The sequence below is a fragment of the Fusarium falciforme genome, chromosome 13 (genome assembly GCF_026873545.1).
Source record: "Fusarium falciforme chromosome 13, complete sequence".
NCBI classification, from domain to species: domain Eukaryota; kingdom Fungi; phylum Ascomycota; class Sordariomycetes; order Hypocreales; family Nectriaceae; genus Fusarium; species Fusarium falciforme.
The window spans coordinates 1,087,878-1,103,498 of NC_070556.1; positions in this window are offsets into that span (position 1 = coordinate 1,087,878).

The following is a 15,621-nucleotide window of genomic DNA, read 5'->3' on the forward strand; positions in this document are numbered from 1 at the left end:
TTATTAGCTAATTATATTAGCTTAATTATTTTTTATTTCTTTAATATAAATAATAATAATATTCTTAAATTCTAAGAGGTATTGAGTATATTATAATTATTATTTTATTTAATTATTTTATTTTAATAAAATAAGAATTATTTTTATAATTCATATATACCTTCATTTAATATTTATTTTTAAGAAAATAATATAAAAACTCGTTAAAGGTATTAAAAATTATAAGAAATTCTTTATTATAAATAAAGTAACTAAATTTTATTTTATATAACTTATACAGATGAAATATACTTAAATATTAAAATCTGTTACTATTTTATTATTTAATTTAAGCGCCTACAATACAATATAAAATATTTAATTCATTTTACTTAATTAAACTTAAAATAAATACTTTAGGTATTAATTTATTTAAAATAGGTTCTTTAATTTATTCAAAAGCTTATTTAACTTATATCTTTATTATAAAAAGTTTATTTTTTTTATAAGTTTTATTAATAATATGCTTATTTCCTTAAATATTTTAAGATATCTACAACAATAATGAATAAATCTAAAAAAAGCTTATATTTCTTTAATATTAATTAATCTTATTTAGTTTTTAATTACTAAGATTATTTTAAAATTTATATATACCTTAATATATAAAATAATATATTTAAGGAATTTTCTTTTTATACTATAAAATATATTTTTCGTAGCTTTTATTAATAACTTAATATCTTACACCATTTATAATATTTTATGAATATGTTTTATATATTTTTCTTTATTTTGAAAAAAAATATAAATATTATTTAAGGAATAAATAATAAATATTTTTAAATATTTTGTTAGGATATTCTTAATTATATATGAAAATATAATAAATATATTAATAAATTTAAAAAATATAATAAAATACTTAAATAATTTATACTTAATATGAAAAGTAATTTTGTATTTATATTTTTTTTTAAATTTAAATAAAATTATAAACTTTTTTAAAATTAAATATCATAAAATACTTTATTTTAAATACTTAATTTTTTAATTTATGAATAAGAAACAATAATGTATAATCTTTAATTAGAATAATCTTAAATATTTTAAAATTAATATACAATTAAATATTTTTATTTTTTTTAAACTAAATATACTAAAATATTTAATTAATAATTTATTTGTTTTAATGTATTTTTTTTTATATTATATTTTTAATATATTTTCTTTCATATTACTAATTATATTTTATTAAACATATAAAATTTATTAAAATTCAGTTATTTTTTATTAATAAACTTAATTTTAAAGTTATTATATATATATATTAATCAACTTATTTTAGGTTTTCTTATAAAAAGTTTCTTATAAATATAATATTTTATAATATATTTTTAAATTATTTTTTTTTAGGTTATTATATAATATTCTTAGTTATTTACGGTTTTTTTCAAATTTATACAATTATTATATAATTTATATAACGTACATGATAAGCAAGTGGGACAGACAAGCAAGCGTGACAGCATACTGTATTACTACAATCCCACTTACCCTAGACCTCCTAACTTTTTATATAAAATTGCTATAAACTTATAGAAAGTGTTTTTGTAAAGCTATATTTATAAATAATATAAAAATAATTTTTATATATTTTTAAGAAAGTCCCTTTATAGAGAAATAGCTAGGTATACAGTGCGAATATACTTTTTCCTATACTACCTTATTAGAAATTTACTTAGATTTTTTTAGAGATTAATATAAAATAAGATATTATATAATTAATATAGTATTAAATTTATACCTATTTTAAACTATATTTGAAATTTTAAAGGTTTTTTTAATTTCCTCTTTTACGGTAAAAATACCTCTGTCACGCTTGCTTGCCTGTCCCACTTGCTTATCAAGTACGTTAATTATTTTTTATTATTATTATTTTTATTTATTATATTATTTATATTTTATTTTTGTAACAAAAATGTATTTATATTTATTTTTACTTAATTCCTTTAACGTACATGATAAGCGAGCGTCGCATCCAAGCGAGCGTCGCAGTAAGATTTTCACCTTAAATCGCGATTTTAAAATAATTCTTAAAAATTAAGACTAGGCCTAAAATAGTAAATATTTTTAAATTAAACCTATTAACATTATTTATATATAAATTAATTTTCCTAGACTTTTAAAAAAATTATTTAAGAAGTTATTAAGAAAATTCCTATCCGCACTGTTTTTTTTTAAAACTTTTATTTTTATAACGCTTATAAATTTTTTTAAAAGTCTAGAAAAAATACTAGCTTCTAAATTCTTTAGTTAAATATTTATTATTAATTTTTTAAAAATCGTAAGGCTATATAGGCTATTTTAGAAAATCTAGAGTTTTTAGTTTTTAGTATACAGTATAGGTGCGACGCTCGCTTGGATGCGACGCTTGCTTATCATATACGTTATTTCTTTTAATACAAATTTAAGATTTTATATTGAAGTTATTTTTTAGTATAGGAAATACCGTATTATAATAATTATAAGGCTTTGTAAGAAATAAACTAATTCTATTAGGTTTATATTAATAAAGAATTAAATTATATATTGTAAGATCAAAATATCAGTTATATCTAATAATATACTTAAAGGTCTTAAATATCATTGAGTTTTCTTAATAACTAAGGTAATGAATATATAAAAAAATATAATAATTATATTTTATATATTAAATAAGTTATTAAGGCCTAAGTAAGTAAGCTAAGATTACTTATTATCTTAATGATAAGTAATATATATTAACTTATATATATAAAAGTAAGCTATTTAATATTTTTATTAATTAGCTACATACTATAAGGGTAATACTTAGTATATAATTAGAATTTAACTAGGTTATAATAAGTTATTAAGTCTAATAATTATAAAGCTAGATTTATTATATAAGAGACTTTTATACCCAAGGTATATAATAAAGGCATAGAGAAAAATGCTTAACTACTTAGTAAAGTAACTTAATTATAATAAATTATTGGCCTAGGATAAAATATTTCTCAGCTAATTATAATAAAAAGAGATATAATTATAAGAACTTTTTTATTACTTAAAGCAGGTCTAAATAGTAAGCTAATAAGTAAGAAGAATAACTTATAAGCTTTTTAATAAATAAGTTAAGAAATCGAGGTAAAATAAAGTTAAGATTTAATAAAAAGTTTGTTAATATAGTTTTAAATAAAGTTTTAAGATATAAAAATAAGAAATATAATATATAAATACAATAAGCAACTTAATTAAATTACTAGAAACTTTTAAATTTATATATATTATTTATATTAATTATCTTAAAATAATCACTTTTTGTTTAAGCTATAATATAATTTTTTTAATTAGGCCTAGTCTATTTAAATAGCTAGGGACTATCCGGCTAGCTATTTAAGGCACGTGACTACCCTTAGAGCTATTATATAAGGCCTAATCTAATAGGTATGCCTTAGAGGTTTATATACACTTAGGGGATAGGGGCTATATAGACCTAATGCGACTAGGAATCGTCCCATCAGATTAGGCCCTATATAATTGTTCTAAGGGTAATTATATATCTTTAATATGAGCTAAGTAATCTCTAGCTTATTAGGTAAACTAGGCCTAATTAGAAAATTTATATTATAGCTTCAAAAGAAAAAAAGAAATTATCTTTTTTACTTAAGACTAATATCAATAATAGCTAAAAGGGTAATAAGATTTTAGACCTCTTATTAATTAATCTCTAGATATATAACTCCTTATACACCCTTTATAAGTATTTTTTATCTAAATATAAATATTTTAAAAAGAAAATTATAAAAGTTTAAAATTAAATCTTTAAAATAATTAATAAGCCTTTTATTTATTATTATTACTTAGCTAATAATATATTTATATATTAAATCAAATCTTTATAAAAGAAATTTTTCTTAATTAGTATAAATAAAAAATAAAAAAAAACTCAAAAAATGTATAAGAGCTACTTTATAAAAGCTTATTAAAATTACTTAAGCTCTCACTCAGTTATTAATGGCTAAATTATAAGATAATATAACATAACTAATAAAATAAAAGATATAAATTTTTAAGAAGTTAAAAAAATAAATTAATAATTCTTAGACCTCCTTAAAATATTTTATTTATTGCTTTTTACGCTATACATCTTTACTTATAATATAATAAAAAGAAATAATGTAACAGAAAATAAACTTATAATAGCTTTTATAATTATAAATATAAAATAAGCCCTTAATAACCTTAGGGAATCCCTGAGAAAAAAGAAAATTATATATAATATTTTTATAATAATTAATAAAAATAACTTAAAAAAAGCTTTTGAGCTTAAATAATAAAAAGGTTATTTTAAAGGTATCTTAAAAAAATAACAAAAAGCCTAAGAGATTAAAGTTACAAATAAAAAATTAATATACTTAGTATATGATTACTTATATCTCTTAATTAATTATTATAATATATTCTGTAAAAAGAGATATAAGAGATATAAATTAAATATATTTTAAAAAAAAATAAAAAAAATATTTTAATATTAATAGCTTAGATAATTAAATATAAAAGATTAAGACAAGGAGATTAGCTTAATTATATGTTATTAACTTATATAATTAAAAGGTAGCCTTATTAATTATTAGGTATTGTTCTCTTAGGGGTAATATGTTATTTAACCCTGAGGCAATATTATATATCTTTAAAAATACCTTAAGGCTTAAAAACCCACAAGCTAGCTTAATAAGAGATTTCTTTTAATTAAAAATATATTAGATATTAATACATAATTATACAGATATTATTATTATCGTAAAAAAGGCTAATAGCTTAATAAAGAGATTAAAGTTTTAAAATATTACCTTATATATAAGTCTTATTATAAACTTTATTTCTTGTAGTAATTAAAAAAATAAGATTTTTAATAACATATAGAGCTAAGTAAGAATTATTTAAGAAAAATACATAATAACCTTCTTAAAGAAATAAAGAAATTTATAAATAATAAGCCTTAGAGTATTAAGAGATAACTTAGCTAAATTAGCTAAATTAAATTATGTTTATAGCCAATAAAGTAATATTTCTTCCTCTTAGGGTAAGATATAAATATCTAAGTTATATAATAAAGAGATTATTTAAGGGAGACTCTCTTATATAATATTAGCGCCTAAGATATTTAAGGCTAAATATCTTTTAATACCTTATAATTACCTTAAGGGATATAAATTAAAATTAAATAAACCTTAGAGCTTAGAAAAGATTAGAATAACTAATTAGAACATATATAATATAATAAAGGCTTAGGAAGTAATCTAGAGAGCCCTTGAAGAATTAATAAAAGAAATAAGCCCCAAGGAATATATTATTATAGACATTTATTTAATAATATAAGTCCTCTAATATAAAATATTATTTAGAAATAACTAATATATATCTAAGATTAAATCCGTTAGGATCTAAAAGATATTTTAAGTAAATTAAGTAATAAAATTTATAGCTCCTTATAGTAATATATATATTTTTAATAACGTAATTAATATTATAAAACTTATTAAATCCTTATTAACTTCTATAAGCTTTATTTAATTATATCTTAAGAAAAAGTCTAAAAGTATATATTATAAAGTCAATAAAGAATTTATTATAACGTAGAGAAATAAGGCTATTTCTATTATATACTTATTGATATTATATAATTAAATTAATTAATGAAAACTAATTATCTTTTTTACATAAGGAAGAATAAGTTCCTATAAGGGCTATAACCTTTTTTTAAGATTTCTCTTTTTATTTAAGTTCTTAAGAGTTTAACAATTTCTTTTTTATATCTTCTAAAAATAAATATATTTTTTACTTATTAGGCCTTATATATAATTACCTTAATAACTTATAAAGGTATTATTAATAAGTTAAGTTTTTTATATTTTAAAAATTCTTATATTACTAACGTATATGATACGCAAGTTGGCCACCGCACTGTACCGCATGAAATCACCTACCCTAGACTACCTAACTTCTTTAATAAAATAGCTATAAACTTAAAAAAAGTATTTTTATAAGTCTGGCTTTTTATAGAGTTTAGAAATAATTTTTATGTATTTTAAAAAAAAGTCCTTTATAAAGAAAAAGTAAAGTATACAGTGTGAATAGTACTTTTTCTAAACTACCTTATAAGAAATTTTCTTTATATTTTTTAGAGACTAATATAAGATTATAAAATATGTAATAAATATTATATTAAAACTTGGTTTTTATAAAGCTATATTTGAAATTTTAAAAGGTTTTTTTATTTTTATATTTTAAGTAAAAATACAAGTGGCCAACTTGCTTGAGTAGCCAACTTACTATGCACATACGTTATTACCTTTTTATTATATATAATCTTAAGAAATATATTAAGGTTTTCTTAAGTAACAATATTATTTATTTAATTAGTTAATCCCTAGAGTTATTTCTTATAATCTAGGCTCCTTATTTAATTTCTAAAAATTTAAAGGTAATTTAATTATAATATTTTAAATCTTCTTATAACTTTTTTTTTATTTTCTTTTATTTCTTTACTTTTTACTTAGGGTTACCTTCTAAGGTAAACGTATTTAATAAGATATCATCTTATAAGTAAATCTTAATTCTCTTCCTTTTATAAAAAGTCTTAACTAATATCTCTTTTAATTTATTATAATGAAGTAAATCCTTATTTTTTTATATTTTATATTTCTTTATTACTTATTTTTTAATTAATTAGTTTATATCTTTTAGGGCTATGTAATATTACCTAATCATCTTCACCTTAATCATTCTCATAATTTCTCTTTTTAACTGTTAATTTATTTCTTATAATAATATTAAGATATTATTTAATTTTAAATTACTTTCTTAATTAATCTTAGGTTTAAAGAGAAAATTAACAATTATTTTAATAATATATCATTATGTATACTATATATTAAGGCCTCTTACTTAATAAACCTTACTATTAGGGTGATAATATAAGTATTACTTAATTAATATTAAAAGAATATAAAATTATCTCTTATGAAATAATTCAAGAATATTCTCGCTAAGTAAATAAATAATATATTAAAAATAAAGAGAATTAAGATTTTATTAAAAGGCATTATATATATCTTTTATTAGATTTATATATTACTAAGATATAATTAAATAATAATTTAACTTAATATAATCATCTAATCTTAAGAGAAAGATATACTCCAGATATAAGCTAAGGTAACTTTAAGGCTATACGCTTTTATAAGCTCTTTTAAAATAATATTCCCTTTAAAGCCTATATTTATTATAGCTTTAATACTTTTACGCTCTAAGTTATTAAGTCTTATAAGAATATAAGGTAATTCTTAGGACTAAGTAATTCTCTTATCTTAGTTTTTAATTATTAATTTAATAATATTACTTATTTAATTAGTTAATCCTTTATATTTAATTATAGGCCTCGTTTTCCCTAAGGTTTTTATCATATTTTAAGAAACTTTTATTATTTTTATTTCTTTATTTATTATATTTGTATTAATTATAATAATATAATCTCTAGGCTAAAGGTCTTTTATATTATTATTAGCTTAGTCAATTTAGCTTACTTTCTTAATAAGGATTATATTTATATTAGCTCTCTTATTAATTATTACTTAATAAGCGTCTCTTTAGTCTTACTTATTAAATTAAATTATATTAGTGCTATAAACCGTTTAATTAAATTATCCTTGCCTTTTTCTAATAATATATAATATAAGTTTTATAGAAGTAATTTATTTAATATTATTAATAATATCTTAGTAATCTTTTATTGCTTTTTTATTTAATTAAGGTAATAATATAAATAGCTTATTAACTAAAATTACGATGTTTTGTATTTGATAATTATCTCTTAGTTCTTATGTAATTAAAGCTTATTTTTCCTTAAGTTTTTAAAACCTTTCGTTGTTCTCTTTATTTATATTAATTAACTTCTTAATTAAAGTTAACCTTCTGATTAATTAAATAATTCTTTATATTTAAATAATATCTTTAATATAAACCCTTTATTTTATATTAATATGAAGAATAATAATTATAATAATAAGGATGCAAGGCGCCTTTACTCAATTAAATAATATAAGGTTTTTATTAAGTAAGATTATATTAATAAAGGTTCTAAGTAGTAGGTTTTAGCTATTTAAGACATATTAGTCCCTATATATAATTTCTTTAAGTAAATAATTAAATCCTTTTAAGGATTTATATTTTAATTAATAAATATCTAAGGCCTTAAGGTTTTTTTAAATAAAATTATTCATAATATTATTTTTAAGGTAAGTTAATATAAATCTACGCTTAGGCTTATTATATTATTTAAGCTACCTAATTAATAAGTATAAATCTAATTCTAAGAAATATATTAATTAAGTATAAATAAGCTTTTAGATTTAAACTTTTTAAATTAATATATATGGTCTAATAATAATATTATATTACCTCTTCTAAGAAAAGTAACTTTACCTTAAGAGTTATAACTTATAATATTAATACTTTTATTATAAGCTAGGTAAATATAAGTATTAAAAAAATATTTTTTTCTTATGTAATATTAATATATGATATAATATCGTATTTATTTTAAAGGGCTAGCTTATTTTCGCGGTAGCTTCCTCTAGATAATCTACATAAGTTATAATTATGTCTCTTACCTTTTTACTAAATTAATTAAGAGTTAGGTTAATTACGCGGTAAGGTTATTAATCTTTACGTTAATTCTTTTATTAGGCTTTTCTCTTAGGATCCTAGGGGTCTTAGTATCTTTCGCGGAGGAGCTAGAGGTCCTTAAAGGGGCTAAGGCCTAAGTAATCTTATAGGTATTATCTTTGCCTCTAGAGTAATAGGTCTTCTTAATCGTAATCTTATTGTTATAATACTATTTAATTATTATTCTTATACTCTATTATATCTAATATAGGGATTAAAGTATATTAGTTATGATCTTAATAATTTTAATAATAAAGGCTCTATGCCTAAAGCCTAAGCTCTTAGTAGGCTTAAATTAATAAGGTTTACTTATATAATTATTAATAACTTTAATAATATCTTAAAATTAGCTTTATTTATAATAAATAGGTAATATCTTAATTAGCTAAAGAGGTTAAAATCCCCGTTATATCATAAATTTCTCCTTTAATATTAATCTTTTAATTATCTTTATAATTTTTAATTACTTAAAGAGGCTAAAATCTTAAAGAATTATATTTTTATTATCCTTACTAAAGGAGGTTTAATTATAACTAATAATAATTAATTAGTTAGCTAATCTATAACTAGCTAATTGCTTAATAATACATTAATATTAAGATCTCAATAGCATTCCGCGAAGACCTTTAACTAAATAATTAAAGCAGCGCGGCTAATACCTATCGACATAACTTCTAATATAACTAAGATAACCTTGCTGAGGCGGTCCATAAGCTTCATAAGGGCGCTAAAAGCACCTATAATAAGCTATGAGAAAATACTATTTAATGATATCTATAAGGTTATAATAGTATATAATAATAAGCTCTTTAATACTTTTATTATGCCTTTTATAAATCTTATTCATAACCTCCTTAGGTAATACTTTATAATTGGCTTAGGACTATATATAAAAGTTTATTTAATTTATATTAGTTAACTTAAAGAGATATTAATACTTATTCAATTATTTAATACTAATAAACAATTAACTTTAATTAAACTTTATTAAGTATTTTAAGCTTTTTCTTTATTATTTTAATTTAATTAAAGTCTTTATTTATAAAAGTCTTTTTTAGCTTCTCTTAGGCCTCTTTTTAGCTAAATCTTTTTATATCTTAGTAAATTTCTCTCTTTATCTTTGGGTTAATATGTAATGTCAAAAGTCCTAGGTTTTTTCCTTTAAAAATATTTATAAATTCTACTTATTGATTAAAGCTTTATAGGTATTTAATTATCTCTTTCCCCTTAAAGTTAAAGCATAAGTAAAGCGGCATTATAAATAAAAGACTATTTAATCCTTTATTTATAAGCTCTTAGAATAGATTAAAGAGGGCCTTATTAATCACTGCCTTAGTATTATTCTTAGTCTATATACCGTAACTAGTATTATTACTTAATATAAGATTAAAGCTCTTATTATTCTAATCTATTAATAAAATATTTATAGTTATTGTTTAATTAGATAATTCTAAGTTATTATAATATATTTTATTTTAAATTTAGAACTTTAAGAGGGTAAGGGGATCTTATTACAAAGGTTTCCTTAAATATTATTAAGATTAAAAGAAAAGTAATAAGAATTTTACTTCTTTTAAGGTATTAAGTAAATATCCTAATAATTAAGACCTTTTATTATTACATTATTAATATCTTTATAAGTAATTTAAATAACAGTAATTTATTAGCTCTAATAGAGGGAGGTTCCTTTTATACTAGCTATAGGTTTATAAAGTTATTCTTTTTTATATTGGTAATAAGTAGGTTCTTTTAGTAGCTAGTATTTATTTTATATAGGGCATGGGAAGGGTTTATATCAAGTTTATCTATCTAGGGTAATTTAATTAAATAGTTCTAATCTTTTAGCGGCTAGGGGAAAGCGGAATTAAGCTATAGCTAATCTAATTCATAGTAAGGTAATTTTTAGGGTCCTCTTAATTACTTACTTTATGCTTTTTAATATAATTCTTTAATTCCTCACATTTCTTAATCTTATAGAGATAATTATATTTATAATTTATTAATTAATAGCATAAGAATATACTCTCTTATCTAATTAATTAAACTAACTATAATATATACTAATTATTAAAAAAATAAGAATATTAAAGAATCTTATATAGGGGCATTGAATTTGTGAAAGAAATAAAATATATTAATTATAGCTAAATTATATACTTTAGGACTTTTGTTAAAGACTTTTAAGCAGAGATCTTATATGTTTCCTAGTAACGAAAATATAATATAAAATAATAAGGGTAATTAATTAATTAATACTAATAAAGATTTAATTAAAGAAAGAGCTTAAAAGTTATTTCTTTCTCATTAATTATATTAAAGATAATAATAATAATAGCTAAAAGTAGCTAGCTTTTAACCTTTTTCTATATATAAGAAATTACCTAATAGCCTAAAACAGCTTAATACCTTTTTTTCCTAACTTAATATATAACTCTTAATTCTTGTAGACTTATTTTTTAACTTATACATATTAATAGTTTGTTTTTCTTTCTTATAAGACTATAATATAGCCTTGTTAATTAGGCCTAGTTTGCCTAACTAGCTAGAGATTACCTAGCTCGCTACTAAAGGTATTGAAGAGTAATTCGACCTCATAGCATACCCAAAGGTAGATCAAGGCAACCCAGCAAGAGAAATACAGTTTTACACACAATCAAGCCATCATGCCCAATGCCTTTCAACGCAAGAGTCAATATCAAGTATGCTCTGCAGATGCTTCCACGCTCAACACTCTGCCTCAACGAACCTTATCTCACCAAGAACACGTCGCCAGTTGACAATGATAAAAGCGGCCTGCTCTCCGCTCTGGCAATGGCCAGTCACCATCACCAGCAACAGCACAGCACAAGATGGCGACTCAAATCACCAGGTGTGTTCTCCCACTGAATGACCCAAGCCCGGAAGCAAATCAATACAGGACTGCACTGGCTTGCCCCCCCGATGTGCTGACCTTGTCAGGGCAGAAACTTAAAGCTGCCCTGGACTGCCTGAAGCAGACTGGCCTCATGAGACTGCTGGAGCCAAAGAAGCTCCTTGCGGCCTCACGGCCATTGTCAGACCTCCAAAGAGTCAATTTGGTCTTCTTCGGTTGCTGCTTGCTTGGGCTTCAAGTCATTCTCGCACCCAACGAGCAGGACTTCGTCGATCATCAGAAGCAACTTCTGGATGACCTCACTGGGCGTATCGAGAACGGTCACCCTTTGTGCGACGAAGAGTCAACATTCCTTGCCACCTTGCGGCAACAAGAAATGTGGTTGCAGGAGCTTCTTTGCTCCATGGAGTGGGTTTGGATGGAAAGTCAGTGAGCGAGAAGCTTGACTCACGAGTTTCCCAACAAATGAGATAGGGTTCTGGATAAAGGTTCAATGAAAAGTTTATCAACCCAATTCCGAGCAAAGTTTCAAGAGGTGATGACAGCAAATGCAATGCGTAAACACAATGAGTAACCCAATCAAATCACTGGGACTACTAAAGGTATATAACGTTCTTTAAAGCTATAATAATAATAATAATTTTATTTAATATTAATTCTTTAATATTTTTATGACTTAAATAAATTAAGTCTTTAATATTATAAACATTAAACCTTTCTTTAATAATATATGCTTATTTATTCTTAGCTTTACCTTAATTATATTTACTGATTATTTAATTAAATACTTTTGATAATTTTTACTTGTTAATTAAGTCTTTTATACCTCTTAAAAAAAATAAAGCTTTAAGATCTTTAATATTTAAATTTATTATTTAAAATCATTTAACAAGGGCTATAAATATTTTAGAGTTATGAGGGATAATTTTTTTAAAAGAGGTTACTTAGGGTTTAAGATTAATTTGTTGTATTTAAAGTTATTAAAATAAAAGGTTTTCTATTAAGATTATTATTAGTTATATATTTATTTAAGCTAAGATATATATATTATACATCTAAAATAGATTTGAATAATTAAACTTATATATTTTTATTGATTATTAAGTTTAGCGCTGAGTCTTAGTATTAATACGTTAAGGTTTATAAAACTTTAATATTAACTCTATGAATTAATGTTTTTAAATATACTTATAATATTAATAACTTTTATTTCTTAACATAACACTTATAGCTATTTGGTTAGATCTTAGTTAGCTATAAGACCTTTTTAATCTTGTTATTTAATATTATCAAAGGTATTAATATTTATTATAAGGGTTATAGGGTATATCTTATATTATTAATTATTTTATAAGTCCTTAAAGGCTTTAATTATATAGTTATATATATAATTATATTAGGAAATAAAGGTTATTAATATTATAAGTTTATTTATAGGGATCAATTTTCAGAGTTAATATTAAAGTTTAAGCTTAAAATATATTTTTAACAAAGCTTACTGCTAGACTTAATAATAAATAAAAGTTTATAAGTTTAATAAATTAGCTACATATATAATATATATATATCTTAGCTTATATAAATATATAAATAATAATAATTTATAAAAATATTTAAAAGATCAATATTAGAGGGGATTATTATTATATAAATAAATTAGATTTTAATCTCTTGAATAAATTAAGGGATAAAGCCTTTATTATAGAAATTACTAAGATACTAATTATAATACTTTAATCTTTACTTTAAGTAATGTATAATAATATAATGATAATAAAAGTATTATAAAATCTTAAACTTAAATCTTTTGTTTATTAGTTAAAAATACATTACTTCAGTTTTAAAAAATTGTTAAATTTATTTTACTTTTATTAAGCCTTTTAACTCTTAGCTTTATTTCAACATTTTATTTTTAAAATACTTCTAAGATTTTTCCTCATTTTATATATAATTAAGCCTATTTTATAAGTATTTCAAAGTCTTTAAATTACCTTATAAGGCTATTAATACAATTATTATAATTTAATTAAATTGTAAATATACATATATTAAAAGACTTTTAAAACCTTTTTAATTTTATAAGAACTATTTTTAACTTTCTTTTTTTAACATATAATATAAAATAGAATAATTATAAGATTCTTAAGAAATATATTAATTATACTAAGTCTATATTAATAAAAGATATATTAATATTAGTTTAAACAAATTATAAATTATATTTAATTATTATGAAAATTATTATTTAAAGTATTATAATATATATATTTATATAAGCTAAGATATACATATTATATATTAAATTAAATAACTTCAATTAATTAAACTTATAAACTTTTATTTACTATTACGTCTAGTATTAACCCTTAGTATTAATACTTTGTAGGTTTATAAAACTCTAATGTTAACTCTAAGAAGTACTCCCTCTAAGTAAACTTATAATATTAATAACTTTTATTTCTTAATATTATATTTATAGCTATATAGCTAGATCTTAGTTAGCTAAAAGACTTTTTTAATTTTTTTATTTAATGTTATAAAAAGTATTAATACTTATTATAAAGGTTATAAGTTATATTTTGTATTAATTATTATTTCACAAGGCATTAAGAAATATACGTTTTGTATTAATACTATTTCTTCTTTTTCTTTTTAGCTTTTTTTTTTAATAAAATTAAATCTTTTATTAATATCATAAATAAAACAAAACAAAAAGCTAACTAAAAAAAATTGGTTTTTTATTATTAAAAATTATAAATTTCATTTATAATAAATCATTAAGCTTTATCCTTAATATAATACTTTAATGGGCTTTATATAATATTATTTCTTATAACTTATTATAAGTGCTGTTAATACTGCTATAAAGCTTATAAAGCTCTTTAGTAAATGTATCTTAGTTAAATTAAAAGGTATATTAATACGTATCACTTATATTACATTAATATATTAATTAAAAGTTTGCATAAAGAGTTATCACAATCTTAGTATTAACATATTATTAATTAATTAACTAATTATAAATTAATTAATAAATATATAAATGTTATTAGTAATTATAATTAAATTTCTGTTTATAAAAATACTAGACATATAATTCTTTAAAATTTTAACCTCTTTAAGTTCTTAAGAATTATACAGGTAATTAAAAGATTAATATTAGAAGGGAGTTATTATGTATAGGGGATTTGAATCTCTTTAAGTAATTAAAATATAAGCTATTTATTATAAATGAAGCTAATTTTAATATATTATTAAAGTTAATATTAGACTTTTATAAATTTATAAAGTATTAGTGCTAAAGCTATATATTAGACTTAATAATCAATAAAAGTTTATAAATTTAATTACTTAAACTTATTTATTTAAATATATATATATATATGTATATCTTAACTTATATAAATATATACATGGTAATAATTTTCATAGTAATTAATTATTTATTAATTATAATATATTAGTTTTTATTATAAATAAGGCTTTAAATAATATTACAAAAAATAACTAAAAATATATTTATTTTTTAAAGATATAATTAACGTGGTTGATAAGCATGCCGATCAAACAAGTATTCCGATCACTTATACTGCATAGCTAAATGTACCAGTATTAGATTTTCTTAAACTATCTATATAATAGATAAACTTTGTAAAAAATCAGTTTTAAGCTTCTTAGAGAAAGAGTAATCAGATAATAGTTTCTAAAAACTTTTACCTGATTTATTAAGTTTATTATATTTAAAATTAAGAAAATACACAGTGCAAATAGGCTTTTTCTTAATAACTATATAAATATAAATTAATACAATATAACAAAATTCTTTTATATAATATCTTATTTAATTAACCTAATCTTAGATTTTTAGCTATTTTAGGCTTAATTTCGATTTTTAATAATCTTTTTAAATTTGAGATATAAGGCATAAAACTAAGTGATTGGTATACTTGTCTGATCGGCATGCTTATCAACTACGTTATTCTATTCTTAAATATATAAACTTAATTTTTATAAACTAT